Consider the following 26,799-nt stretch of genomic DNA (forward strand, 5'->3'; position numbering starts at 1 on the left):
CATCGCCCTGACACAATTGCTTTCCCCCCTACTCTGTATCAATTCCTTTTTAAGATGCCAAAATATTCTAACTCAATTATTTTTAAAATGTGGAATACTTCATCATCAGATAAAATGTTCTTATTTTGGTCCAAGTAGAAAATTATTTGCAGTTACATCAGGAAAATCATTGTTGACATATCTCAATCTGTTGATTTTTAAATAACTGTTAGGTTAATTAAAAATTAGTTAAACTATTACTTTAAGGGCAATCATTAATAACAGAGGAAAAAAGAGGAATACAGAAATGGGCTTACTTGGGAGATATAATGTCAGACCCCTCTGTGTCTTTGCACGTGCTATTATTTCTGCCTAAAACTTTCTTTCCCAAGTCTTTATTTGGCAAACTCCTATTCATCCTTCAAATCCCAATTGTCTCCTCCTCAAAAAGTCTTTTCCACATTCCAGAGTTAACTTATTTGTTGCTTCATGTTTCCTCAGCCTTTTGTTCATAATTACATGTGGCAGAGATTACCAGTTGTCACGCGATATCCATCTTCCCTATTTTTCTCAGTAACAGAGCATCAATTTTATTTCGGGTGGCGATACAGCCAGATAAAAGAATAGATTCTCATTGGCTATGTGACGACGTTGTAATTACTGAAATAAAAGTAGAAGTGTATGGGACTCCTGGGAAGGCTACTTAAGCAATCTCACTTAGTTGAGGAAGTCCCCTTCTGCTTTCTGCCTTTACCCCTTCCTGTTGGCTCCAGTTGCTATCTTGAAGAATCAGACAATCCTGAGACTGGAAACCTTGCAATAAAGATGGCAGAGCAGAAAGAGAAAAAGCCTGGAACCCTCCTTGAACTGATTACATCTTGACTTCTTTTTCATGAGAGAGTAAATCCTTTATGTACTTAAGCTTCTATTATTTGGGGGTTTCTTTTATATATACTCAATTAAAATAGTTTTACAATTTATATTGAGTTTAATCTATTAACACGTCTGTCTCCATACCTGATCATGCACTGAGACCCCATTTATTAATCTTCGTAATTCTGCTCGGTAGCACAGTGTCTGACATCTGAGATATACAATGGATGTTGGTGGATTAGTGAAACACATAACACCAAACATAATGATTTGCTAATAATTTCAATGTAGGTTACATATAGGCAACCTTAGACTGCCAACATTGACGATGTCTACAAAAATGTGCATATGTGTGTATGTTTATATGTGTGTGTGTGTTTGTATCTGTGTAAACAGAGAAATAGACATACCATGAATGACAACTAGAGGCCAAACCTAAACCTCTGACCTGATGCGTGAACAGAATTACTGTAAAAGGCCGTACTTTTTAAGAGACTATTTCCTAAGTGCATCTATGCTCATTATTAGCGAAATGTCAAGGACGGCAGCGCTCAGGTCACTGAGTTCCCAGACCCACCCATTCTGGACAAAACATTAAAGTGAGGTAATGACCACTCATAACTTTGGCAACTGCATGAAATTTTTCATAAGGGATAAAAAATTAACTGATATTTTGCCCTAATGGAGCTTATTAGTATTCTGCTACTAGGTGTCAGCTTGGCTACACCTCTCTCCCCACCCCATCCAAAATGACTGTACAGTATTGAATTTTCTTTTTTTACAAAAATTTTGTCTCAGGTGACATAAAAACTGAGATGCTCTAAAATGTTTTAGGTGTTTAAACACCACTAGTGGGTTATCAACTTTTGCTTGTCTACCTTACATGATTGCTTTTTGCCTACATAGATATACATACACATGCATACAGACCAGCAGTCCTGCGTCTTTTGAGTAGAACACACACACGGAAAACCGATGATTTTCCTTCATTCTCCTTAAGGATTTACTAAATGTAGGGGAAAAAACACTCGCTAAACGAAAAAGGAGAACTGTAACATCCAATCCAAGTTGGCTCATGGGCTTTTAGCATGTCGTGCAGATTTTAGGCATCAGGCCTACAGTATGTGCTGATAGGGGTTTCTTCCTTTACAGAGCTGATAGCAAGTGAACAGGCAGAACACAAGACTGAAACTCTCTAGACACTGAAATATGTATAATAAAATGTCTTCACTAGGAGCCACAGGAGAAAGATCACCACGTGGATAATGTGGAGAATGTAAATAAACACAACCCATAAGCAGATACCATGCTCCAGACTGACATGCTTAGATGGGCTCACACTGGCCACATTTCAAATGGTTTCCCATAAGAACCTCAATTTCTAGCATTAAATACTGAGCCAGTGATGTCAAGCTTTTCTTGGTCCAACACCATGAGGTAAGAAACTTTTAAATCCCTTTATTTTCAGCACTGGGAAAGACAAATATGGAAAACTAAACTCTGCAAATCTGATTGCAGCTGCTTTTATTTACAATTATTTAATTCAGATAGAACTTTATGGGGAAGAGTGTGTTTTTACATACATTATAAATCATTTGCTATTTACGCTAATAGGGAAGATAGTATATTTCCAACCTTATCTTCAAAAGTTTAGATATTGATTTGTTTATGCTTTACCTTATTAAAAAAAGATGTATAGCTTATAGATATGACACAACATAATAAAATCTTGAAAAAAAAAACTGGGACAAAGAGAAAAATGACGGTAAGAAAGATAAGGCCAGAAATGAGAGAACTATACAGAATGCACACTGTGAAGTCCTATACATTTGCTGAGTGGCGGTCACCTAGATGTGAGCTTCCTAGAAAATAGGAAAACACGAGGCGTTACAAGGGTCACGGCCCAACTGGATCTTTTAGAAAATGTATAGGGTAGTTCATTCCTTGTAGTAGATACTCAATAAATATTTACATAACGAATGAATGACAAACTGGCTCAGGAGAACCATAATTACTCAAAGTACTGAAATCCTAGACATAGTTCTGCTATGAGTTTTCTGAAAGACAATGCCATGTAACAATGTGCCAATAACATCTCAGCAAATAAACACAAGGAGTTTCAAAGAATTGGTTCTTCAACAACCTTTGATGAACTCTAATAGTTAGGGAACATACGACAAAAGCAAATTTAGGAAGTCAAAACTAATCATCCAGGCACAGAATATTGTGATGGTCTGAGTTAAGCTAAGCATAGACTTTACAGCACTTAGAGCTGGGCTGGCAAAAACATGGCACATGTGCAGCTGTTTTCCAGGCTGGGATCCACAGCAGACATTGCTAATCAAGTGCAGCACTCTTTGCCACTGCAACTTTATGGTGCAGAGGATCTGGTACCAGATCCTCTATGACACTGTGCTCTAGAAGTCAAATTCAATGGAGTATGGCCGTCATGTGAGGAGACTGAACCAATTTACCATTCCAGAGACAGAGAAGCAAATTGGCTATTTTTCAGGCAATTCTCCACAAATACTTCTCTTAAGATTACCACACTCTTATGATTTCAATAATTTCAAGTACAGCTTATAAAACTGAGGTTTAGAGAAGATGAAGAACTTGTGCAAGGTCACATAGCTGGTAAATAACAAAGCCCAATTCCAACTTGAGATTCCTGACTAAGTTATAGTTGGATGCCTATAAACCATGAACACATACGCTACACAGCATTTATTATGACAGTGGTGAACAGTGATAACAAGGTTGAATATTTGTATTAAGATTACCCCCCTTAGAGACAGACCTATGCACAAGGATGAACAGATGGTTTCATCTGTATATGTGACTTGGAAGCACATAAAGGAAGTAATAGGGAAGGTACCACTCCCCAGCTAAACCTTTGCTCTGCATCTCCTTGACTACCCCCCTGCCCCGCCCTCACATACATATGCATATACATACCTCACACTTCTCATGGTTTGCTATGGGGGCCCCAATTTCCTCCTTTACACACTTGTTTCTTTTCAATTATGGTTTTCAATATGAGAAAATAGAATCCCTGGTCTTTCACAAAGGTGCTAATAGTGGTCCATGAGCTATGTTTAGTATTTCTAAAAGCCTAATGGAAATATATTTAACTGCAATAAAACCACATAAAGTTACCAAAACACCAACCATCTCATTATACAAGTAAGCTGAATCCTGATCTTTATTGCATTTATTCTTAATTGTACTCAGGTCTTTAAGTCATAAAATGGGAAACAAATTATTACTTAATACAGTCAATGTTTTGAGTAAATGGAAACTTCCAATACACAAGGCCCGTAGGAAAAACATAATAAAGGACCCCTTTGTGTTAAAAAGTTGGGAACCACTGGTGTAGTCCTTTGTTTGTTGTTCCAATACCTTTGGGAGGACTAACATATGAAGTTGTTGATTATACTTAAATTAAACCAAATCAACTGAGCATGAGGCATTGTGCTGGCTATTACAGTGCTGCAGGGAATACATATAAGTAGTAGGCATGGTCCCAATCGAGGGTGAATGGGTTTAATCAGATAATTTCCTCAAAATAGGTGAGAACAGAAAAGGAGTAAAATCATTAAGACTAAAGGTCAAAGGGGCATGGAGGAGGGGAAAGCCATCTGGAGAAGGGAAAGTATAATATGTGTGTTTTCCAAACACTTGCTGAATTTAGGTACAATATGTATCTTCTCAGTTAATTCTTATAATATCCCTGAAAATTAGCTAAAATTATGTCTATTTTACAAAAATAAAACCGAGACTCAGAAAGGTTCAATGACTTGTCCAAGATCACAATACTAGGAATTCGTGTTGATGGATTTGGAATCCAGCCTATGTCATAGATGAGTGATCCCTCAGTTCTATGGTATATTATGTTCCTCTTGGGGGATAAAGGTCAGTAAAGAGACAAGGAAAAGGAGGATGAACATGCTTCTGTCAGCCACACCTTGTTGCCAAAAGCAAAACCAGCTTTAAGTACTAAGACTGAGCATCAGGAAAAGAGTGGGATCTTCAAAGACCTAAACATAAGACCTGAAACAGTAAATTGCATAGAAGAAAGCACAGGTACTGAACTTGTGGATTTTGGGTTCAGAGAGAATTTTGTGAATGTGACTTCAAAGGCAAGGGAAGTAAAAGCTGAAATAAAAGAATGGGACTATATCAAACTAAAAAGCATCTGCACAGCAAAAGAAACCATCCACAAAACAAAGAGGCAACCAATTGAATGGGAGAAGATTTTTGCAAATACTATCTCCGACAAAGAGCTAATATACAAAAAATATAAAGAACCTGTACAACTCAACAACAACAACAAAAACAATCTAAACAACAACAAAAACAATCTAATTAAAAAGTGGGCCGAGGACCTGAACAGACACTTCTCCCAAGAAAACATACAAACGGCCAACAGATATATGAAAAAATGCTCAACTTCACAAGCTGTTAGGGAAATCAAAACCACAGTGAGATATCACCTCACCCCAGTCAGAATGGCTTTCATCAACAACACAAATAATAACAAGTGTTGGAGAGGCTGTGAAGAAAAAGGAACCCTCATACACTGCTGGTGGGGATGTAAATTGAAACAACCGCTACGGAAAACAGTATGAAGATTCTTCAAAAAATTAAGAATAGAATTACTATGTAACCCAGGAATCCCTCTCCTGGGTATCTACCACCAAAATCTGAAAACATTTATCCGTAAAGATATATGTACCCCTATGCTCATTGCGGCATTATTCACAGTGGCCAAGACATGGAAACAACCAAAATGCCCTTTGATATTAATAGACAATTGGACGTTCATCATTTATGAACGTCTAAGTATTACCTTGTTTTGTACACCTGAAACTAATAAATAAATGAATTAAAAAAAAAAAAAAAGAAAAAAAAAATAGACAATTGGATAAAGATGTGGTGTATATATACAATGGAATATTACTAGCCATAAGAAAAAATGAAACGCTGCCATTTGCAACAACATGGATGGATCTTGATTATCATGCTGAGCGAAATAAGTCAGACAGAAAAAGTCGAGAACTACATGACTTCACTCAAATGAAGTATATAAAACTGAAAGCAACAAATGAACAAGACAAACAAACAAAACCTCATAGATACAGACAACAGTTTAATGGTTACCAGAGGATAAGGGGGTAGGGTGGTAGAAGAAGGAAAACTGGTTCACATATATGGTGATGGAAGGAGAACTGGCTCTGGGTGGTGAACAGACAGTGTAATATATAGATGATGCATCATAGAAATGAACACTTGAAACCTGTATAATTTTACTAACCAATGTCACTCCAATAAATTTAATAAAAATGAAAAAAAAACCATAAAAAGTGGGATCTTTGCAAGTATAGCAAGTATATCCTCACGGGTAGGCTTTTTTTTTTTTTTTTTTTTTTTTTTTTAAGCAAGCAAATACATTAAACAAAATTAGTTACTTTTGTTCATTAGCTACAGAAACATGTCATGGAAATGCTGGTAAATACCCACAGGTTATTAGGCTAAGTGATGAGGTGTAGCTCACTTACACTCTCGTACCCACCTATGTGGAAAAACAAATTATGTGAAAGTATTACCTCTTTTTCCTCCAGGCAAAGATTTTCCAAAGGGACCCTCCCTATATATGGCATTTCTCTCCTCTGGGTCTACCCATCACTGGTAGGACTGCTTAGTTTTCTCCTGGATTCACCAGAGTCCTTATAATGGCCCACAAGTTCCTATATCATCTAACTGAATTACCTCTCCATCCGAACTCATCTCCCTCTGGTTCACTCTCCTTGTTGTCTTCAAACACACTAAGCCCTTTCTCATCTTAGAACAGCACATTTGTTACCTCTGACTGGAGCATTCTTCCCTGGACACCTCTATATCAGCTGTTTCCTTTAAATCTTCTGGAAACTTTCACCTCTTCAATAAGGCCTTCTTTGACCAGACTATTTAAAGCTGATTTCCTCCCTAGACCCAAGTTCTCTTAACCTGACCTATATTTTCCTTTTATTCTATGGCCCTTATTTTGTAATACAACGTAATTTGCTAGTTTATTAAGTTTATTGTTCTTGTTTTTAATCTCCCACTAGACCATGACACCACAAGGTATCTAATAATATAACAATTAATAAAAGAATGAATGAAATAAACATTGTAGATCCCATTGATCCACAATTTCACTTGCCAGCAGTTGACTACGGTCCGAAAATACTAAACGGAAAATTCCAGAAATGAACAATTCTGAAGTTTTAAATTGCTCACGCTTCTGAGTAGCGTGATGAAATTTCCTGCCATCCCTGGTGAGAGGTGAATCATCCCTTTGTCCAGCGTCTCCATGTTACAAGATGCTTCCTGCCCATTAGTCACTGAGGAGCCATCTCAGTTATCAGCTCAACTGCCATGGTATCACAATGCTTGTGTTCAGGTAACCCTTGTTTTATTTAATGGCTGCAGAGCGTCATGCTGGCAATTTCAATGTGCCAAAGAGAAGCCATGAAGTGCTTCCTTTAACCGGAAAGGTGAAAGTTCTGAATTTAATAATAAGAATGAAAAATCGTATGCTATGGTTGCTAAGCTCTACAGTAAGAATACACCTTTTAATCATGAAATTGTGAAGGCAAAAGAAATTTGTGCTGGTTTTGGTGTTGCACCTCAAACTGCAAAAGCTGTGGCCATAGTGCATAATAAGTGCCCAGTGAAGGTGGAAAAAAAGGCGTTACATGTGTGGGTGGAAGACACGAACAGAAAACGTGTGGCGACTGACAGCAGTGTACTTGTGCCAGCAAGCACTGAGCCTATCTGAAGACTTCAGCAAGGGACCCCCTGAAATGAGTGACCACATTCACATATTTCTTCTTACACTGTATTGTTATAATTGTTCTATTTTATTACTAGTTATTGTTGTTAATATCTTATGGTGCCTAATTTATAAATGAAACTTTATCATAGGTATGTATGTCTGTATAGGAAAAAATATAGTATATACAGGGTTCGGTCCTATCTGAGGTTTCAGGCATCCAATGGGGATCTTAGATTGTATGCCTTGTGGACAAGGGGGCTACTGTATATGCAAGGCTTCAAGGGACAGCGATATATTATGGTTTCAAAGAACTTTCCTCCTTGTCTCCGCCTAGAACATAACAGCTTATATCACTAAAATCCCTGCCACTAGTTCCAAAGACCAAAAAAGAGCTCTCTGTCAAAAAGATCTCTGTGGATACATCAGTTTTTAGTACTGTAATCTGAGAGTTTAATTTCTGCTTGTCACTTTGCCTGCTATGTTTCTAGTCCTTCATCGGTTACTCCAGAATTGCCTTGGGGTATAAATGCTTATTATTTCCAAGTGAGTCTCTCTCTGACCTCTTTTCCACTAGGCACAGTGCTTTGGGCATCACATGGTAGCTCTGACACCAACTCTGGACCTGGAAACTCATTTTGGACTTGATCTCCTTAGCGCCTGATTCTTGGCTCTTCCAAAGGGACTGTAGCTTGGACAGCCCCCTGGCCTGACTCTTCCTATTACTCTATGTGAACTCTAGCCCTTTGGCTGGTCTCTGGCTGGACCAGAGCCGCAGTCCTTCTCTATCTTCAGCCTGCCTACTCCCACCCCCATCAAAGTGTAGGAACTTCATCGACCTCTGTGGTTAGTCTAAAGGAGGACCTGGTTTCATAGGAATTAAATTTGGCCAGTTGCTTTTTATAAGGGTCACATTTTATCTTCTTTGTTGTTTGAGCTAGAGATATTTTCCGAGGCTCTTCATTAGCTTGCTTACCCTGCAGTTCTAGAGATACTGGGGGATTGTCACTGGTTCTACGGTGTTTATATTTTAAAGTAAATGGAAGACAAGGAAGATGGCAGTGTTAGGGGTATAAGAGGGCGGATAGAAACAGCGGTGAATTTATTCAGTTGTAAACCTTTTAAAGAGTTTTTCCTGTGCTGCCTTTCTTAAGATCAAGAACCTGATTTATCTAATGGCTGGATAAACATCATGAAAGGCAAAAAGGGAATGGCTAAGTCTCATTTCCAACATTTACTAGATTTCTCAGGTACTACCAGTCTGATTTATTGTGCTCCTTTCTTATTTATTTTAGGGTCTGTTTTTAGTTAAATGAGTTTGTCTGGTAGTCTTCAGCAGAAATTCTAAGAATTAACCTGGTATAGACATGTGCACACACAGACACCCAAATCCATTCTCGGCACATGGGTCAGAGGACTTTTCTTTAACAAGCTGCCTTCTCCCTCCTCTGCTTCCAAAATTGGGGTGTCTGGAGAATGTGAAACAAAATTATACAAAGGCCTGACCTCTGGCCTTGCTTCTGTCTCTCAGACCCAAGAGGGAAAGTGTTGAATTTGGCCTCACTTCACATGGCATTAACTGTAATTCTTTGTGAATTGTGGTGACATCATGGTATACTTTGACATCACTGCTCAGACTCCCTTCTGCTGCTGGGCATACAGTACATCATTTTTGTTCAAATACAACAGTCCTTTGTTGAGAAGAAAGGATAGCAGCTGGTCTTCTGCCCTGGTACAAATGTGGATCGTACTGGAATGTGTCTGTTCAGTAAGTCACCACAAAGTAGGCATTCTGCTATGATGGCCAGAACTCGTGCACACAGCTCTGGAAAATTTTTGTGAAAATTTATATCTAAGGAGTTCAAAATCCAGATATGGGCCACAAGTCAGCAAATTCCTGCATACCATAAAGCTCTCATTTACATGTCTGAATATGTTATCTGAAGTTAATATTCAAAAGCAGTAGTATGCTGGCTGCATGTGGGTGTCAAAGTTAGAGGTAAAGAAAAAGGAAAGGTAAAGAGGGACGTATCTGTCTCTCAAAACAGTTTTCCTCCCATTATAATTGTTCAAGCATCTCAAATCCCCAAGACAGGAGGGCTTCTGCCATTCCTTGGCTCTCAAGTCAATTCCTGGGTACTTCTCAAAACGTATTGCTTTATACTAATGAAGCTTTTGAATGGTGCCATTAGTATTCTGGTTCAAAGTCAGTCAAAGACGTCTTCAGTTGATGCATTTCTTTTCTTTTCTTTCCTTTGGTTCTCTACTGCCATTTCTGTCTCAGAGTAAAGCCTGAGAAAATTGATCAAAGCAGAGTTTATGCAAAAATATCATCTGTAAAATAACTCCAAACTTCTGTTCCATCTGGCTGTAATGCCTGCACAAGGCAGAAAATTTTCAGATCAGCTTGAGAAACTGAAGGTTTAGTTTAAGAATAATCTAAGATTATTCCCAGAGGAGTAAGTCATATCATATAATATTTGAGACAGTAAGCTTCTTTTATTGAAAAAACACTTTTTTTTTTTTTTTTTACTTTGTCACAGAACAAATGGAGACACGATATGATTCTGGGTTGTACCATGAGCCTTATAATTGTTAAAAGTATTTTTTCTCTCTCTGGACATATTCCACTTAGACCAACCAGACCATAGTGTCCCATCTCAGCCTTTAACCACACATTCACTTCCCGGGCCACTGCTTAACCTGGAACATTATTACTTACACCCGGAATCCACCTGTTGTACAGCCCGAGGCCATGAAAGAGGCAGCATGACATCGTGGGCGGGACAAACGACTCAACCCGGATGTAATGATTTATCTGATCACTTGTGTGAATACATCACACACCCTCAGTCTGAGATTCAGTTCTCCCATGAGTTTTAAGAGGCTAATCAGATCTACTTTATGTACTTGTTGAAAGGATTTGATGTGATAGCTTATATAAAAAGATCTAGAATAGGGCCTAGCACATAACAACTTGGATCATATATCCAGAAATTTCTGGGACAATTCTATTTGCAAACCTTCTACTTCATAGTCCCCATAATTGTCGGACCACAGGTGCTGGTTACTTTGGGGGATACGTGGTCATTGCATAAATAGGAGGTATTTGCTCCCCTACGTGAAAATGAATCTGAGGCTGTAAAGGAGTACTTAGTGATCTGAGCACCTGCAGACTTACTGTCTCACAATCCTGGGTACAGGGTCAAGTTTGCAAAGGCTCAGATCTACTGCAGCTCCTCTGGATTTGACAACAGCAAATATGAAGTAAGATCCCAACCTCAGTCCTGTAGAAGAAACAGGCTCTCCTTTGGAGGGCAGGGCGGATGGAGCTTCATTGGAGATCTGTTTTTAACTTCCCTCTACCCTGACAGAGTAGCCAATGAAACAGAAGCAGCCCGGTTCACTCTGGGAAAAGACAGCTGGGAGTTTTTAAGGATTCTGTTAGAAATGAAAAAAACGTCTCTGAAATGGCTGGGGAGCAGCGAATCATCTCCTCTGCAGCCAATTTAAATGAGAGAAGAATGCTTAGGATTCTTAAAATATCCTTCCTTAACTCTCCATCTCTAGACCACTAATCCGGAGTTAATTCAGGGCCATTTTCAAATATGTATAATGAGTAACAATCACTACATGTATTTGTTTACATGAAGTAAAGATTTCTCAAAGTCACTCTTTTCACACCTGAAGTCTGAGGAAAGATACGTTTTCAGGGGGCTGGAGCAAGAGCTTGGGGTCCTGTTTTCTCCATGGGAGCCTTCACTCATAGGGCTGTGTTGATATAACAGCTGAATTTAATGAAAGAAAGGGAGTAATCAAATCCATCTTGGTTAGAAGGAATATTCAAAATCTATTTCTCTTAATGGGGGAAGAAACCTTGGATCTGAACGTGCAAGCCAAAAACAATTCAGTTTTTCTTCCTTTTTTTTTTTTTTTTTTAAGTAGGAAAAGTAGCCTTCCTGAATCTGGCAATTTGAATTGCTGATTCATCAGAATTAGCAATAAACCAATCAAACAGCAGTCACAAAGTCCTAAGAGAAAAGTGGACTGGATAATTTTTAGTGGGCCAAAAATTCCCTAAGCCAGATGAAAGGTTAGCTGCTGGATGTGATTGCATTGGGCTAGAAGAAGGCTGATGGTGATCAATTTGGCCACCCTTTCAGTCTCTAGGCTTGGATAGGACAATCAGTTGCATTTTGCTGAGTCACTGCGATATTGACAGTGGCAAAATGAACTGCTGCTTCTTTTATTTTAGACAACAACAAATTCACTCAAAGGCCCTGAGACAAAAATAAATAACTGCATACATTTTTCTCATTCAGAAAGATTAAGAAAATTCCATTAGCCACCCACTTACATATATAAAAATGAATCCTTATTCTTTTCTATTGTATTCCTAGTTTAAAACCAGCTGAAACTACAAATTTCAAATTTGACAGAATTCAACAGTCAGCATATGTCTAATTTGAGAATAAAAATAAACATTTAAATTTAGAACTATTTTAAAATTCGTTTTTATAATAGTTATAATTGTTTTTTAGTCAGTTTTCTCTAACTACCTAAAAAAAGTTAACACAAAAGCTTATATGTGTGTTATCTTCTAACCTTTCTAAAGTTTCCCCAGATTACCTGCTTTAGCACCCTTAACTTAATGCTTCCTGGTAGACCACAGGCAAAGACAAGAAGAAATTTCTATGATTCATGCAACAATCCTAATTTGGCCATATTAAACCAAGTAACATTTCTTCCACATATATTATATATAAGACATGTAATTTGAGATAACAGGTTTATGTTTTTAAAATAATGTGTTCTTATCAATACAGATTTAGAATCTACAAGAAATCTAAACAAAAAAGTTGCAAAATTCGGCAAGACTGAGTCTATCAAACACCACATTTGCTAGCAAAACAGGATTTAACCATTTATTTTAAGGTTTTTAAATGTTGTCATTTCAAATGGATTCTTCATATGGTTTTGACCTAGTCTTCATGCCACATTAAAATTCTACTATTTAAAGTTGAACTATTTCCTGTAGGTGCAGCTGTGTTACAAGGAATAATTTAGTAGGACACATATCAAAGAGAAGATGAAAACATTTGTTATTATCAACATGAGAATTTCTATGAACATGGTGGGTGCTCCCAGAACACCTAGGCATTCATGAGTTCTCAAATGTTTTCCAACCACAATTTTTAAATTCTTTGTAATAAATGTGTCAAGAACAAGGACACAGATTTCCCTACAAGTGGTTGCTTGTCTCAGAGAGGTAGCTTGTCTTCCCAACTGAGGTCCATGAAGCCTCCTGCCCTGTGGCTAGTGAATGGCAGTTGTAACTGAGTTGGCAGGAGGTTGAAAATAAATACTGTCAGCCACAATTCTTCTGAAGGGTGGGAAATTATAGAGGAAACTACAGACTGTGACAACGGACAATTCTCACTTATCAAATCTGATGTCAAGAAGAGGAAACAAGAAACAGTGAAGAAGAAAAGCATTGCGATTCTTATGAGGCAGCTACTTTGGGCCAGGTGTTTTGCAGAGTTCATGAAGCCTGTATACAAACTCTGGGACAGCCCACATGACAAAACCAAAGCAACTTCCCATGTCACCTACCTAGAAACGCAGAATTGAACTTGTAACCTCTTTCTGATAAATCACTCCTATTACACTGGGTTGCCTAATGTACCCGAGAACGTTTACATGAACAGTGTCAGTGTCTGAAAGAGTAGAAGCACCACATCCACGCAGCAGCCACTCACATGAGAGCACACTGTGTTAAGAAATCGTTTTTGCGGGAATGTTTGCCATCTGCTTCCAAACCAAGTCCAACACGCGTCACTAGTGTTCACTAAGCGTGCTTTTTAGTACCCAACTAAGAGCACTCTGGAAAGGAAGATGCTTGCAAAGGGCAGCTCCTTGGGAGACAAGAACTTTCAGAAAAGATTCCGAGGCTTTTTCCAATAGTAAGACAATAAGTCCCTGGAAATTTATCTTCAATGCTTGCCTGTAGCTTGGCTTCAGCCCTAAGTCAGTTATTACCTTAAGCGGAGGGGAAAACATCTCCAGTAGCAGTTGGCAATACTAAGGAGAAGGGAGGAGTGCAGAGCGAGAGAATGGAAACAAACTGAACTCAGCCCAAGCACTGCTCACATCTGGGCAGCCTAACCCCGCAGAGACCTTACAAAACCTGCCAAGGGCCAGTGATCGTGACCTCCTTGTGAACTTTTGATTCGTACCATGCAGTGTCAGAAAGGAGAAGAAAACCCAGAATGACACATTGTCAATTCCACAGCACGCTAACTGGAACACACGGTTCTCACAAACAGTATCTGCCTCTGCGCCCCCTCCCAGCCTGGGTCGAGGGCCAGGATGTGTGACAAGAAGAGTTTGGTCAAATATGAAAGCACCTTTGCACTCAGCTCTGACCCTCTCTGTCAAAAACAAAATAAAAACATTTGGAAAGCATGTGAAAAGTGTATTTTCATGTTAGCTTTTATTTGGGAACCTCACATAATTCGTCAAAGCAGGAAACTGTCAGCTTTAGCTCCGAAAATGTTCAAGAGGACAGTAGCAGGGGTGACGCAAATACAACATGAGGACCCTAGGCAGAGCTATGTGAAACTTGCATTCCGTATATCCCGGGGGTGCCAAAAAAATGTATGCAAGTGGACACTTTGGTCAGTGTTGCTCAAGCAGTAAGTAGTTCGTCATAATCAGAAGTGTCTGGATGCTGATGGTAACCACTTTGAGCACCTCTTGTAATTGCAGAAGTCAAATGTGACTTGCATTCATCTTTTGTTATTGGTATATATTGAGTATTACAATTTTAATAGTTTTCCTTTCTTTAAATGTGTATACATTTTTTGGCACCCTCTGTATACTCCTGAAAGTACAATTCTGTCTCCAGCCTGAACCAAAAGCTGTCCACCCCATTCCTGCTCAAATTTCCTAAAGTGAGGGCAGAAGCCACTGCTGAGTACAATCAGGCATTGCTTTGTAGTGTGCATACTGTGAAGCTTACCTTCCTGGACCAAGTGCTTATCTGACATTTGCACAAGTGATAACTTCTTTTGTAACGGGATTAGAACTTTGTTTAAGACATAACTGCCTTCTCAACTACGTGGTTAGCCCTTGGTTCTAAGCAGACATGAAGGAAAAAAGGCTCTATTTTGTAAGTAGTCATTTAAATTGCAGATGTGCATTCAGCCTGCTAAACGTGTACTTGCCATCCATAAATCAACACCCGAATACATAGCAGGCTTTCACTCTCAGAAACATCTCGTTGGTATGCAAAGCAACGCAGCTATACATTTATTTCTTTTCTGTAGACAGCATCTCACTATTTTCATGGTTATTCTCTGAGCTTGGGAGCAGCAGAGGGAGACAAGGTAGGGAAGAATACAGACTAGAGGAATTCAAGCACAAATGTTTGTAAACTGCCTAGAGAGGCTGGAGATGGTTCAGCATCATGATCTCCATCGCAATGAGCAAGTCCTTTACTTAGCACCCTTTATATGAATGGTATTGTACTAGCTGTTAAAGAGCAAAAGACTGAACAAGGCACAGCTGTGCTTTAGAGGGCTTTATAACCTAGAAGTATGGGCGTAAGAGTAGGAAGCAGCGCTGGGGGGAACAAAAACGGGTGCAGCTTCTGTGGAAAGCTGTGTGGAGATGCCTCATAAAATTAAACAAAGAATTACCATATGATCCCATAATTCCAGTTCTGGGTATATACCTAAAAAAATTGAATGCAAGAACTTGAACAGATATCTGTAGGCCCATGTTCATAGCAGCAGTATTCACAGTAGGCAACCCAAGTGTCCATCAGCAGATGAATGGATACACAAAATGTGGTACTTGTTGTTAAATTAAACAAGGATATCATTAGACTGCTGTGGCTCTAATGCCATAGCCTCCTATCTAAGTAAGCCAAAATATGAGCCTGTAAATGCCTCAACGTTACAAAATAAAAAATACCAAGGGCAGCCAACTAGGCTTTAAGCTATTGCCAATCACATAATTTCCTTTCTTCACTTCTCTACTTTCTCTAAATAAGTCTTTCCCCTGGTTTCTGTCGGTAGAGTCCTCCTAACTTCTGCCGCGATGCTGCTTGATTCTAAACTCTTAAAATTTATAAAATGGCACACTTTATCTTTTAGCAGTTCATACAATGGGTATTATTCAAACTATAAAAAGAAAAGAAATGCTGACACATGATACAACAGGCTCAAACCTTAAAGATATTATGCTAAGTGAAATAAATGAGCCACAAAAGGACAACTATTGCATGATTCCAATTTTGTAAGGTACTTAGAATAGTCAAGTTCATAGAGACAGAAAGCAGAAAGACAGTTACCGGGGGCTGAGAGAAGGGGAGAATGGGGAGCTATGGTTTAATGGGTATGGAGCTTCCATTTGGGAAGATGAAAAAGTTCTAGACGTGTATAGATGATGGTGATGCTTACACATCAATGTGTATGTACTTAATGCCCGTGACCTGTGTCCCTAAAAGTGATTAACATGCTAAACTCTATGTTATGCATGGTTTACCACAATTAAAAAAAAAGGAGGTAGAAAAGCAACAGTCACAAAAATTAACACATAAATGGAACTGAGTCAAGAAATGCTCAGCAAACATAAGCTCTGATGTTTGTTGTTATGGAGGAGCTTTGTAGTGACACCATTACTCTAACATCAGCTAGTCCTATGGCCACCTTCTATTGGACAAGGACAAAGTCCCCTGTGTTTGTACTTCCTGTCCTTCCATTGAGCAAGCATTCCCTGGATCCAACCATACTCCACTGTGCAGTGCAGTGCAGTGCAGTGCAGTGCAGTATGAAATAGTATAACAGTTGTGGAACCAGATAGGTCTGAATTTGAATGCAGGCTCTGTTGCTTATTAGCGACATAACCTTGTTCATGCTATCACATCTCTGGATGCCGTGGTTTCTTCTTCTGTAAAACAGTATGAATCATACCTCCAAAAGTGGTTGTGAGAATTCACTGTGAGAATGTAAAGTTCTTAGAGTTTACTAATGGGACCCGCTACTACTCCTACTACTATTACATAATTATAACAACAGGGACAGCTGTGGAAGTTGCAGAAATGAAAAAGAAAGTGGATGCCGATGTACTGTGTTTCCCCAAAAATAAGACCTAGCCGGACCATCAGCTCGAATGTGTCTTTTGGAGCAAAAATTAATATAAGACTGGGTATAATATAAGACCGGATCTTATATTAATTTTTGCTCCAAAAGACACATTAGAGCTCATTGTCCGGCTAGGTCTTATTTTCGGGGAAGCATGGTATTATATGTTTTTACAAATTGTTCTCTGCTGTTGTTTGAAACTCAAAAATGGAACTCTTATTTTACATAAAAAATTATTTTCATTCTTCAAATAACTCCACTGCCCTCTGAGAAGTTGCCCATTGATCTAAGATAAGGGAGAACACTGGGATTATTCAGAGAGAAGGTGTCAGAATTCAGAGAATTCAGCATCACAAACACAGTGGTTGTGCCCTTAGTTGACCTTCTAGTCCTGCCACTTCTCAATGTCTGAACTACTGGGGGTGCAAAAAAATGTATACAAGATGACACTTTGGTCAGTGTTGCTCAATCAGTAATTCGCCATAATCAGGTGTCTGAACACTGATCGTAACCAATTTGAGAACCTCTTGTAATTGCAGAAGTCAAATATGACTTGTATTCATCTTTTGTTATTGGCGTATATTGAGTATTACAATTTTAATAGTTTTCCTTTCTTAAAATGGCACCCTCTGTATTTATCTCCATGTGCCATACACCCCTCTACGAGGAAGAAAAGTCTTGACAAATGAGACATGATAACAGATTATCTAGAGGAACATACTCCTTGATCAATATGGACAACTGAGAATTACCTGTCTCTATTTACTTGGATGGGAGAATAAAAGGGTCTTATATACTAGATTTGGGGTACAGATGGGGCTGGTTTTTCATCAGCGTAGGGAGGGTTGATGGAAGAGGTGAGATGTGAGCTGTGAATTAAAGAATGGCAGCAGTACTTTGGAACAATAAAGGCAGGTTGCCAAGCCCCCCCCCCCCTTCAAATCGGAAGCAGACCAGAAGGCTGGCTTGGGGCTTGAATCCAGGTGGGTCCAGATTTCAGTGCTGGTACTGTGCTAGACACATTCCTCCAGCCTGCAAACCAGAAACTTCTTTCTTACAGCTCCACAAAAATTTTGCTGCAATCCATTAAGACACTGTTTGAACCCCAGTGAACTTTTGGCTGAAGAAGAGAGGAGGCTCATGTTTGCAGCAGAAGGTTCATCTTGTCCTAGTACAAAAAGACTTTAGTATGAACCAAGACTGAGGTTTTTCATGGCTAGTCTATCAGTATTAACTTCTGAGTATATCCAGGCCATCAGATTCACCCACCAAAGGATGAAAGATACAACTCACACTGTCCAGGGAACAGAAGAAGGACTCAAGATGGAACTATTCTCTCATAGGCAGTAGGAAGTAACGAAATCCTATCCAACTTAAGTTGAATGAGTACATTCTACTTGTAATCAGAAGATTCTTAGCATAGAGCACATGCATTTTGCCAGGAGGAGCATTTATTTTCCTACCCCAAAACTAAACGCACAGAAAGAAATTTTGTTAAGATGTCCTCCTAGCATTTTAAAAAGGAGATGGCAAAAACCAAAGAAGTTAGTTTAAGGTTTTAAGAAATCTGAAAGAAAAGAAACAGAAGTGAAGGAGATAATGCCAAAGTAAATCTACAATATTCTGGATTTAAAGAGCAGTAGGCTTTATTGATAGTACAAGGTTGGAGTCAAGGGAAACAAAGATAACATAAATAAGATATGTAATTTCAAGTATAAGAAATTTTATTTTTTTCCTTTGTAAATAACCATCTGCACAGATTAAGATTTTATATTTTCATATCTTAAGATTTTTTAAAAAATGTGAGTAGTTATTCTTTACCTGATATTCACCCAAATGTTCTTTGAGAAGAGTTTAATGTGGCTTCCAATTGACTTAGAAAAAAATTTTCACAAGAGTTCCTTTTACCCAGAAAAATAGTTATATGTACCAGTACCTAGAGCCGGTTCTTAGCAGATCAGAGTCTAGGAAGCCCCACCAATGATACCAAGTTTCTCCTTTCTCTTCTTCCTGATAGAAGCTGGAAAACCAGCAGGCAACAGGGCCCCCAATCCTTGGCATCCAGTTGCAGATTTTTATAGGCCCAAAATTCTGGGAGGGTTTTTTAGGAGGGAGGTATGATTCTGAGAGGCAGTATGATAAAATGAAAATAGAGTCAGACAAGTCTGAGTTCAATTCCTAACTCAGCCACTCACAAGCTATACAAACTTGGGCAAGCAAAGTCACTTTTTGGGTTGTCATTGGGGTTCCTGTGAGGTTTAAAAGGTACTATGCCATGCTTGGCACAATGTCTGGCACGGTTAGCGCTCAATATACGAGGTGAATATTTTATTCTTTTTATCATTCTCATGAGGATACCTTGAACTCTTTCTCCTTCCCCAGAGAAATACCTAGCCATTGGAGAAGGGTCAGAAATGCAAATAGCTACAGAGACCAGGCTGTGTAGGAAGGATGCTGGCTTGAAAGTATTCACACCATCTTAAGGCTACAGCAACTGTTCACCTCTATTAAATGGTGGCTGTACTGGAGTGCAGAACAAACGTTGCACATCTGATTTTTTTAAAGAATATGTTGTAAATCTGAATTTTTGCTGAAAATTTTATTTTTAAGTACCGGCAACTCATTCAAATTTTTCAAAACCACACTATGTGTACTGAACAAAAATTGTCAGTGGGATGCTATTGGGCGGGCGGATTGCTAGTTTGCAACCTCTGCTTTAGAGCCATGAAAATCATCTGGACAGACACCTAAAAAAACCCCAAAATCTATACTCTGAATTATAGAAACTTGGAGACTACTTGGGAAAATAGGAGGCTAGACCTACGTAGCCTTGATGAAACTATTCTACAAACAGATTGCCAAAGAGAGCATGTTTTGAATGAGCATAAAAAATATTTCTCTGGATTAAAAAAAAAAAAAAAAAAGCCCATGCATGAAGAGACTCACTGCTCCTCTGACCTAGCCCTTCTAAGGGCTCACCCCTTCAGCATGCACCACATATGCCTGACCTAGGACACACCTGGGGAAGAAAAAGACAGGTGCCAGAAGAGCTGTGCCTGCATCACCACTGAGTGGGTCTTTGCCTTAATTAGTCAAATTATATCCTCTATACAAGCAAAGTAAATCCTGACTAGGGCTACCCCTAGTCAAGAAAAACCAAGAAACTTTCATCACTAGCTAGATCACATAAAACCCAAGAGTGGGAATAGCTGCACAGATATCATACCATGTTGTTTGATAAAAGACTGTTGTGTGGATGGATGAATCAGAAATTAACATATCTTTCTGCCAACCAAGCAAGACTAAGGTTTCTGTCTGTGGAGCTGAGACTCACCCAATGGGAAGAATTCCTCCCCCACCAGGAGAAAGAAGCAGACAGAGAACAGGGCAGTAGTCAAGCAGAGTTGAGAATTTGAAAAAATAAAACACTGGCTATGTTCTTTTATTTTAATGTGACTTTGGTCACTTTTTCCCAAGCGTCCCTAGGGCCCTCCCCCTTTCCCTGAAATAGCTGTTGTTTCTTTAAATCACCTGCCTCTACTGGCAAAGAAACTAAACTGGTACCCAGGTGCAATCATAAACCTAGGTACACATGGGACTAGCCAGCCACCAGCTCTTGGCCACTGTGTGATCGCTACAGCTTGCAGGTGCAGTAGGATTGCTCTTGGCATTTCTGCAGGTATGAAAGTGGTACACATTCAGTTTTTTAGAATGTTTATTATTGGCAAGGTTTTCTGCTTGTATTTTCTTTTATAGTACAACTGTTTTTAAGTGAATGGAATGTCCTGTGATAACTTAGCCTCAAGGGAGTGAAATTTAGCTCAGGGATTGAAATGCACTTAGTAATGGTGAAAGAGACTAACAAAATGAATATGTAATCCAAATCAAAAGAAACCACTTTAAACTCTTCTTAAAGGTTCTTAAAAACATACCTACAAAAAGCATTTGCATTGAATAAGATTAAAGAGCACTGGACTGGGCTTTGAAGAACTGGGCTTGAGTCTTCCTGGCTCTGCTTCTTGCTAATGAGAGACTTTGGGTACCTGCTCCAATGCTCAGTGTCTTCAGAAATAGAATGAGGAGAGGAGACTCAGCTGGTGATCCCCCAGGTCCCTTTCAGAGCCATTATTTTGTGATTAGCTTTGAAAAGAGGTTCAAAATATCTCCTGAGGCCTCTGAATTTGTCTGGGCCTCCCTGTTCTTTTCTTGTCTTTCTCTCTAGATTTCTCAGATTCTGAAGTGTCCTTTTGGATCCCAAGGAGTCAGCCCGCACCTAAAACACCTTGTTCCTTCTTGATTTGAGCTCCTCCAGGCAGTCTAACCAAAAGGCAATAGAAAGGAAGGTCGGGTTTATTATACGAATTTTAGGTGGTTGGGTAGATTTTTCTGATGCTGGCAAGCTGCCCTTCCTAGGATTGTTCCAGGAGAGTCACTGGCCACCAAGAGTGTGCTAAAACTTGGGTAAAATTATGTGCATGGCTCAAAATCTGGAAAGTACTTGATGCTTTGAATTGTTTTTATTTTGTTTTTATTAGGGATTTTGACAATTAAAGTAGCTATAACACTTAAAAGAAATTATCCCTTTACCTAACTTGACATTTTCTTGGAAATACGCCAATGGGCCAATGTATAATTACCGACCAATTACTTTTCATATTTTGACTTGATTATTAACATTTTAAAACAATTACAGGAAGTGTCTTAAGACACTTAATATCAAAAAGGCTTCCTCAATTCTACTTTGCTATTTTAATTTGACAACTTTAAAAAAAAAATCTAAGGCAAAGTTTCAAGTCTTTTAAATTTCTGATACATATAAACCTTGCATTTCAAGTGTTTAGGAAGATTAAGATTTTATGGCCCCAAACTTGATAACCACATTTATTATGGAGCAAGTTGAACTAATTAAAAATGTGTCTGAAGATCATCTAGTTTAATCATGGAATAACCTGTAGGAACAAACCATCTCCAGATCCACTTTCTAATATACAGTTTGGAAAGAAACGACATCATGCTGGAATCCTGATTAAAATTTATAGCCTTTGGAAACCTTGCATTTTGTGAGTTTAATCCCAGGAAGGATCTAATGCCTTCAGCAGTGAGAGTTCATCCAGAGAATCTGGTTGATATACTGAGCAAACCAACAGTTATCTTGATAGAAAGTTCTGGGTAGATCTGGGCCATCTCCTAAGCCATGCATGATAAATAACGAGTGGATGGCAAGAGATCCCAACTTATAAATTATTTCTAGCCTCGTATCACAAAACAACAACAACAACAAATTAAACTAATATAAATGGACTTTGTTTCACAGTTTGAAGCAAATGAGAACAAGGTCCCAATAAGTTAAAAGATAACAAAGACATTTAGGACGAGTAATTTATCTGATTTAGAGAAAGCTTGATCATTAAGAGACAAAAATCGTCAACAGAGATTTATTGATTCGTTGATCCATCCATTCAACAGTCTTATATACAACTCAATGTAAAGAAACTAAAGATGAGTAAGATATGGTCTCTGCCAGTAAGGAGGTCTCAATCTAATGGGCTAGATGGTCATGAAATTAATATAAGACAAAGGAAACAGAGAAAAACAGATGCAAGAGATGGGAATGGATATCAGTTCCCCTGGGAGTTTTCATGGAAGGACTGTCAGTTCTGGGGAAGGGAATGACCTGAGAACTAGCTAGTAAAGCCTTCCAACCTCCCAGAACCGAAACACAGTGCATCTCCTATATGCTCCCACACCGTCCTGTACTTAGAGTTGCATTCCCAGTATTTAGCATAATACCTAGCATTAGTAGATGCTCAATAAGTATTTGTTGGATGAATGAATCTACCGTACTTAATTTCGCTAAACTTCATTGTCCACTTCTATGAAAGTGGTAACAGTATAACCTCACATGGATTCCTGTGAGGATTAAAGGACGTAACACATGCAAAATGCTTACATAGCACAGTGCCTGATACATAAGCGCTCCATAAAGAGCAGCTATTATCAGCAAAAGTAATTTCGATTTTTGCAATTATTTTTAACCTTCTAAACCTCAATTACTTTTGCACCAACTTAGTATTAATATTAGGCATTGTTACCTCTTTCTTTACAGATGAGAAAAATGAGGGCCTAAAAATCTAATAAGTTAGTCCATGATCACACAGATAATAAGCTTAGAAGTCAGACTTCAAACCTGTCTCGACTTGAGTCCAAAACTCAAGCTCTTCCTCCATCTCATGCGGCTGTTGATTATGGGTATTCCTGTTTGACCCTCATTGCCCTAAAACTGTAAACATCTTGAAGACAGGGATCATACTATTTCCTTCTTTATCCCCATAAAGACTAGTAGGACCACATGGCAGCCCTGTTTTAAAAACCGATTGAACTTATCTGGGCCTCACATATCTCAAATGTAAAATGGAAAGATTCAACTGCACAATTTCAAATTCCCTTCTCAGTTTCAAAACTGTCTTCTGTGAAATCACTCAATGAATGAAGGGAAGAGTTAATACATCATGTAGCTAAATGAATAATAGTGCTTTGTGGAGAATCCACTATACTAGGGAAAAGACCTCTCAAATCCAAATGCATTTCCCTTAAAAAAAAAAAAAAGGAGAGGTGTTCAACTTCAAGTCTGAATGGATACCACTATCCACTCAGTACATATTCATCAAAGATCTGTTACGTGCTAGTTTCTAAATCAATTTCAATACATACAAATACTTAGGGTCAGAAATAACTTCTTGGAATAATAATGAAAGGGACACTCACCTCAATTAATGGGAAAGTCATATAAATTCTGTCAGAGAGTGAGGTCAGCTCACTCTCAGAGCTCACAGTCTTTAGGTTTAGTCCACAGATTTTGTACTTCATTTTAAAATCATCTTTCTTGAGATAGAACTCGTATACTATAAAATTTACCCATTTAAAATATACAATTCAATGGCTTTAGTATGTTTATAGAATTGTCCACCCATCACCAAAATCTGTTCAGAATATTTTCATCACCTCCAAAAGAAACTTCATACTCAATTAGCAGTGACTCCCTGATTCCACGCCAATCCTCAGCCCTAAGCTACCACTAATTTACTTTTTGTCTTTGTAGAACTGCCTATTCTGGACATTTTATATAAACGACATAATAGAACACGTGGCCTTCTGTGACGAGCTTCTCTCCCTTAGCATATCATTTTGAAGGTTCATTCATGTTATAGCATGTATCAGTACTTCATCCCTGTTCAATGTGGAATAATATTTCATGGTATGGATAGACCACATTTCACTTATCCATTCCTCAGTTGATGGACATTTGGGTTGTTTCTTTTTTTTTTTGCTATTATGAATACTGCTGCTATAAACATCTGAATACAAGTGTTTTGTTTGTTTGTTTTTGTGGACATATGCTCTCATTTCTCTTGGTTATACACCTAGGAGTGGAATTTCTGGTTCATATGGTGATTCTATGTTTAACATTTTGAGAAACTGCCATGCTGTTTTCCAAAGTAGCTGCATCATTTTGTACACTTCAAGAGAAGACACACACACACACATACAAAATGGCTATTTGGTGAGAATATTGCTGCAATTCTCATGGAATCCTCTCATAGGTAACAAGTTGATTCTCCAAAGATAGAAAGAGTAAATGAGGGAAAAACAGGGCATATTTTTTCTTTAGTGATGATTGCTACAGAAAACTGAAGGTATGGGCTCCTGGTGGGGAGAGCTTAAGTCCTGTTCACTGCCATGTACCCCAGGGGATAGCTTAGTGACCCATAATAAGCATTCAGTATTTGTTGAGTGAATGAAGAGCTCCTAAAGTCACTTGCAGTAAAGGATAAACTTTGCCCAAAGAGAGGTCTGGCCTTTGCTCTTGGTTCCTGGGAAGTAATCTCTAAGCTCTTGTGTCTTTGTCTGGGGACCTTGGGCCATGCCAGATAGTCTACTAACAGTATGATTTATGGTGTGGGCTTTGAAGCACATGATAGCAATTCAATCTCTGGAGGGGATGGAGATTAGGTCAGCCATGCAGGTGGTGAACCACGTCTATGTGACCAGGCATCAATAAAAACTCTAGATTCCAAGATGTAGTGAGTTTCCCTGCTTGGCAATACTCTATGAATACAGTCACACACTGTTGCTGGGTGAAGTAAGTGCAGTCCACACCACTCTACTGCGAGAGGACAACGGGAAGATCTGCACTTGCACTCTCCTGGAGCCCACTCTATGCACCTGCTTTTGTTCTTTTGCTGTAATAAACTGTAACTGTGAGTATAATAATGACTTCTGTGAGTCCTTCTAGGGAATTATCAAACCTGAGGGTAATCTTGGAGATCCTGAACGTGAAGTTGGTATCAGAAGTGAGGGTGGTTTTGGGGAATCTCAAACTAGTCTTAAAGGTGGTTAGGTAAAATTTAGCACAGTCAGTATTTCTACAAACAAATGGCTGAAAGAATCATTTCTTACACAAAGCATTATAGGGTAAATCAAAAACTTGTCTGATCTTGGTAGAACTTTCATTTACTAAAACACAGAATTCCTAAGCGATAGAGTTTCCTTTCTGAGCTATGCATAGTCATACTTCTATTAACAAAGAGGCGTGCTTACTGATATTCTTCTTCATTATTAATGTATCTTTGCCAGAGGAAAGCGTGACATATAATAGAAATAATAGGATTTGAATTGTAGTTGTGCCGTTTTCTAGGTGTAGGACCTTCTATGAGCCTCTATCTCTTCATTTATAAAGTGGATAATAAAGTTATCCCAAAGAATTGACACAAGAAGCCAATTGGCACATGGTGATATGCATAATGTACTCTACAAACTATACAGCATTAAAAATGATAAAATTTGAAAAACTTTCTAAATTAGATCCACTCTACTTTACTGAGCCTCTTTGGGAAAATAAAATCAATGATTTTCTCTTTCCCAGCCCATGCTTAATTTCAAAGAAAAAAATTAAAAGGATATACCTTTCAAATAAGTTTTTCTATAAAGGTTATAGAAAGAAAGGTCTCCCATCTCACAAACTGAATTATCAAGATGAAAAAATAATTCCAATACAGCAGAGAAACCCTTTCCATGAGTAGAGATGATACATGAATAAAAAAAGGACCTGACTAGGGTGGCAAGAAAGAAATATTATGTGATGAATAAATCCCTATGGAATGTCACTTTGTAGGTCTCTTAGCTATTCAGAGAGGATCCCTGAAGGAAGTTCAAAATACTATACACTAATTTGACTAAAACATTTAAGCTAATTTGTTATGTAACTGGTACATGGTCATAGAAAAGGTTAACCTGACAAATTTGAATCATATATAAATAGGCCTGTGACTATGCAAACTTAATGAAAACATACCGTTCAATTAAGAAGACAGAGTTAAGAGGCAGGAAGAAGGATACAAATTCACTGAGTGAATATGGTAGGTAGTGTACTGTATATACAAGTACATTATCTTCTCATCCCTTACCACTGCCCCAAATCAATGCCTGACCCTTTTCCTGTTTCTATATCCCAATGCATGGCAACATCATACTTTGCTTAAACTAGAAACTGGGACATCATCTGCAACTCTCAATTTTTCTCTCCTATGACATTTAATCAATCACTAAGTCCATGGATATTATCTCCTGATTTATTTTCCAATCTCTCCTTTTCATCCCACTATCAATTTTTGCCCCTTTCCAATCCATTGCCACTCACTGAAGATGGAGTACTCTTTCTAAAATATGTATCTTACCTTATCTTTCTTCTGCTTGAATTATTTCAATAATTTCAAAATGCGTACACATTTAAAGAAAGGAAAACTGTATTAAAATTGTAATACTCAATATATACCGATAATAAACAATGAATACAAGTCACATTTGACTTCAGCAATTACAAAGGTGCTCAAAGTGGTTACCATCAGCATCCAGACACTTCTGATTATGGCGAACTACTGTTTGAGCAACGTTGACCAAAGTGTCCACATGTATACATTTTTTTTT

The 26,799-nt window shown here is 38.4% G+C and overlaps 1 protein-coding gene across 2 annotated transcripts in view; it reads right to left on the reverse strand.

Moving 5' to 3' along the window:
* Nucleotides 1-26,799, reverse strand: part of ADAMTSL1 (ADAMTS like 1) — a 385,708-nt gene that overhangs the window by 248,824 nt on the left and 110,085 nt on the right. The gene's annotated exons all lie outside the window — the stretch shown is intronic.

The sequence above is a fragment of the Rhinolophus hipposideros genome, assembly GCF_964194185.1.
Source record: "Rhinolophus hipposideros genome assembly, chromosome: 11".
Lineage (NCBI taxonomy): Eukaryota > Metazoa > Chordata > Mammalia > Chiroptera > Rhinolophidae > Rhinolophus > Rhinolophus hipposideros.